Raw genomic sequence first — 5,446 nt, forward strand, 5'->3', positions numbered from 1 at the left:
GTGTTATCATAATAATAATAAAAGAAGTTTTAATTAAAAAGTGAAGTTAAGTGTATTTTTCTGACGTTTATTAATGTACAGCCAGTTTAGTTTGAAGTGAGACAATTGTGCGTGTTAGGACTTGTTTAACGAAATATTTGTTTTTTTTTTTCAATCAGAGCAATTGACTTAAGACGAAATATTGGATGCACTATTAGACTCGGATTTGGAGGACTTTAGTAGCGATGATGATCTTCGAGATGCTCCTTGGGAGTTACCTGGCGCGCACAGTGAATCTGCAAATGATGAAAGTGATGACATTGACGAAGGGAATGGCGAAGGTACTGAGGAACCACCAAATGAAAACAGCAATCGCCGCGAAATTCGGAGGAAAAGACCATTTCAAATAAATCTGGAAGAGAGTGCTTCCATTTCTGTAGAAGTTAACATAGATGTGGAGTCCCCTAAATACTATTCTTATAAATATTTTAATCACGACTTTTTCTAACGCGTTGCGGAATACACAAACAGATACCATATGTTTTCGAAAAGAAAACCCCTGGGGACTACAATTGGTGAAATAAAGAATTTCTTTGGCATAAATATTGCGATGGGCTGCATACGTTATCCAAGATTGCGCATGTACTGGGAGACCAAAACGAGGCTTCTAATTGTTGCTGATACAATGTCCCGTGATCGCTTTTATCTTTTGCGAATGTGCGCCATGTTATGGAAGAAAATGAAGTGACCGAAGCAGGGAAACAATCAAATGTTTTTTGGAGGATTAATCCATTAATTGAAGCTGTAAGACCGGTATGTCGGAGCATTCCTGGAAAGCCAAGAGATAATTATTCCATAGATGAGCAAATGATCCTACTGGTCGTTGCCTCGTGAGACAAAGCCTTCCTAACAAACCTAGAGATAAATCTGTGTATGTTACTCGAAGACTGCACACTTTCAAGGTTCATGAAATAAGTATCGATGGCAGTACACATAATTGCGGTAAAATTCACCATCACTGAACAACAATAAAAACAACTCGAGTGCAATAAACTTTTATTTATTTGCTGTTGAGCCCAGTCAGATTTCACTTCTCGAAAAAAGTCTGCAAACAACTTTTCCGAACAACTGCAAAACTAAATTGTCTGTCAATTAAAAAATTTTACAATGCTTTCGCGGAAAAACACTTAAAAATTACAACAACAAGAAGGAGAGAAGTAAAACCAAATTGAAAAGCAGGGTTGAAAACGCGAAGCTATAAAATGCTAATAAACCTGTTGTTGAATGGCAATAACAACCATAACTAAACCAGCCAAACAAAAACAACAACCAACAACACTGGCAACAGTGGTCGTTTAATTTTTTTTTTTTTTGTAACTTTTTCCGTCGCGCCTACCAGTTGAATTGAGTCGGTATGGCGTTTTTTGTTTGTTTTGTTATTGTATTCGCATTGAATTCATTTGCGCACGCGAGCAGAACAGTAAGAAGCGATTTAATGGGAATGCAAGCAGAGTAGCCGTTGAAAAGTAAATTTCACGGATTGCGGAGGGAACAGCTGAATTTCTGGCGGTGCCCAAAAGTGCTTTAACTTCGCGTACTTGGAGTATTTTTCATTTTTATGCGCAGCAACAATGCAAACAAAAACTACAACAGCAACAAAAATTGTGTTAACCCATGTCTCGGGCCCCTTAGCTGGTCAATGGGAGAAAGGAAGTTTTAAATTTGGTACCAATTTGGGGGCAAACAAAGCCATGCCATGAGATGGTTGTTGGCTGGTATTTGGCAGCAGCACGCAATATGTTGCTGGGAAATCATTAATAGCATACACAAACACGCACATATATGTATATATATGTATACGAGTTTTTTTCATATAATTGTAATTATGCTTGTATGCGAAAATATTGCCGCTTGAGTGGCATTTGTTGCGGCGAAATTCCGTTACACAAATTACCACTTCGCATGTTGTTGAGTGCTTTTGACTCGATTTGTGCTTTTTTTCTGCTAAACTTTTTTGTTGTTGCATAAATTTGGGGTTAAAATACTTAATGAAAAATTTGGCGGCACATTGTTAGATTACTTTGTTGAGTTAGAGATTTGGTTGTTGTTGAAATTTTGACGTTTCCTGTCAACTAAGTTGTTGAACACAGAAGCAAGTGCGACATGGCGTATGAGTAATGATTAGGCAGCGAAAGATTTGTTGGCCATACATAGGAGGCAAAATGTATCGGCATACCAATTCTTAAATTATATTTATGTGAGTTAAGTTATTTATAAGTATACCTCATACAAGTATTAGGGCATGATTTTTGAATATTTTTTCAAAGATGAAAAAAAGTTTTCCTAAAATTTTAAAGAAATATAATATATAAAGGGTGTTTTTTTTAGAGGTTAGGTTTTCAAGTTGGCACCACTTTTTTCGTAGATGGTCTTTTTGACAGCTGTCACTTGATTTATGCTCAGTTTGGTTTGCCATTTCATAATGAATAGACTTACACCTGAACAACGTTTGCAAATCGTGCAAATTTATTACGAAAATAATGGTTCGGTTCGCGCGACGCATCGCGCGCTGCGTCCAATATTCGGTCGACATAATCGCCCATCAGAGTCACTAATTCGATTAACCAGGGATCGGTTTCGCACCACGTTTGCCCTAGTGGATAATACGCATCCTCAGAGACGTCGTACAGTGCGCACCGAAGACGCTATTGCTGCTGTGGAGCAGAGTATCGAAGAAGACCCGAATGAGTCCATCCGCCATCGCGCGCAGCAATTGGAGATGCGCCCATCCACTTTATGGAAGATTTTGCGAAAGGATCTTGGTTTGCGGGCTTACAAAATCCAACTCGTGCAAGAATTGAAGCCGAACGACCATCAAGCGCGTCGCACGTTCGGTGAATGGGCCCAAAACGAGATGGCCGCCGATCCCGATTTTCACAAGAAAATATTGTTCAGCGATGAAGCTCACTTTTGGTTGAATGGGTATGTCAATAAGCAAAATTGTCGCATTTGGAGTGAACATAATCCACAAGCCATTGCTGAGACGCCGTTACATCCTCAAAAAGCCACTGTTTGGTGTGCTCTATGGGCAGAGGGAATCATTGGTCCATATTTCTTTAAAAATGAAGCCGGCCATAATGTTACAGTCAATGGAGAGCGCTATAGAGCCATGATTAATGACTTTTTCGTGCCTGAATTGGACGATGTTGATGTGGACGACCTTTGGTTCCAACAAGACGGCGCTACATGCCATACAGCCAACGCAACAATCGATTTATTGAAGGAAACTTTTGGTTAGCGCATTATCTCGCGCCGTGGACCTGTGGCGTGGCCTCCAAGATCGTGCGATATAACACCGCTGGACTATTTCTTGTGGGGCTATGTGAAGTCGCTTGTCTACGCAGATAAGCCCGAGACGATTGACGTCTTGGAAGAGAACATTCGGCGCGTTATTGCTGACATAAGTCCCCAATTGCTGCAAAAAGTGGTCGAAAATTGGGCCTCTCGGCTGGAATTTATTCGAGCCAGCCGCGGCGGCCACTTGCCCGAAATCATTTTTAAAACATAATGGCAAACCCTTATCTTTATAATAAAGCTAAATTCTTGGCCATAACATTAAATTATATACGTTTTATTTCATCTTGAAAACCTAACCTCTAAAAAGACACCCTTTACAGGGTGAACGACATGAAACCCCATAACTTTTTTGTGTGATATTAGTTTTTATTGATTTCAAAGAAAAAATTGTTCAAAAATGATTACAATTTCAACATACCTGTATATTCACTTTAGCTCGATATGACCAGCTTTTGCCTTGACTATAGCCTATAAACGGTCAAAAAATTAGTTTCATGCTGCACGAATGTGATCTTGAGGTATTTTGGCCTATTCTCGTATAATCGCTTTTTTTAGCGCATCCATACTGGCATATTTTTAGTCCTCACTGTGCTCTCCAAAATGGACCAGATGGAATAGTCTGTCGGATTTGCGTCTGGCGAATTCGAAAGCCATTGTGTGAACGAAATGAAGTGTGGAACATGATTTCTTAACCGTTTTTGGTTCTCGCGAGCTTTATGAGACGGTGCCGAGTCCTGTTGGAACGTCCATGGTCTACGACCGAAATGTTTGTGTGTCCACGGCTTTAAAGCAGCTTTTAAAACATTTTCCCAATAATAAGTCGCATTCACTTTGACATCTGGCTCGATTGCGACGATTGGAGAGCGTCCATCAGCGGTGACTGCGGCCCAAACCATTACTTGCGATGGGAAATTACGTCGAATGGCCATACGTAGGCTCAAATTCTCGTATGAGCGTTCGGTCAAGTAAACACGATCGTTTTGAGTGTTTATGAACTGCTCAATTGGGAAATTTTATTCATCAGAAAACACAATGTTAGGAAATTCGCCACGTTCGTGCAAGGACAACAACTCCTTTGTCTTGTTCGAATTGTGTTTTGCTGGGGTGAAAGGTCGTGTGCTTTTTGGAACTTGTAAGCCTTGACCTTGAGCTCATTTTTTAATATGCGTCGAATGCAGTCTTGCGGTATTTTCAGTTCTTTGGCCATTTTTCGTCCACTTCGACGTGGATTTCGCTCAAGTCGAGCCTTCACTTTCCGAACCATTTCCGGCGTTGGTGCGGCTTTTTTTGGTCCACCTCCATAGCATTTTGCAATGCTGCCAGTATCATTGTAACGTTTTACAGTGCGTTACACAAACATTTTATTCACTTTGAGGTGACTGAGCTCACGAACAATGGCTGGTTGTGATTTTCCGGCCAAATATAGCGTTTGAATTCCATCACAGAAAAAAAATTTAACAAAACTGAGACGCAAGTGCTTTTGATGGCTTATAAACAATGTATTGAATTGTCATTAGAGCAATTTTGGCGTTGATGTCATGAGCTGTTTTACAGATACAAGCAGTGGTAAGTAGGTAACACTTCATATCGTTCACCCTGTATAATAAGTTTAAACTATAACTGCCATTGTCTACGAGTTTCCTTTATTTCGAAAAATTAACGCACAGCCAAAACTAAATTTTAGTAAAAAAAATTTTTTTTCCATTCACTCCTCCCGGGAGCATAGGACCTCGACAAGACTCAGTGTTGCGTTGGTTTCGTTAATCTATTTTGTCTGTGGCTAAAATCGATTGGCCACAATTAATTTGGTCACTTCGCCCGATATACCCAAAAGCTGACTCAATGGTGGTTTATAAATACGTAAATAAATTAATAAGCATAACAAATTTGTCAATGTGGTTGTGGTAGTAGTGACAACAACTGCACAAATTGTGATTACTCGGTGAGTATTAAAAGCCATAACAACAACAAGAAATAAGTTTTGAATATGAATAATAATAATTTGTTTATGCAAGCATAAAATATGCAAGTGGCAATCATAAGTACCTTGAGGATGCTGCTACCAACTGCAGCTGCATGCATCAATACATCAACAATGTGTTTGTGTATG

This window comes from Anastrepha ludens, chromosome 5 (assembly GCF_028408465.1).
Source record: "Anastrepha ludens isolate Willacy chromosome 5, idAnaLude1.1, whole genome shotgun sequence".
NCBI lineage: Eukaryota > Metazoa > Arthropoda > Insecta > Diptera > Tephritidae > Anastrepha > Anastrepha ludens.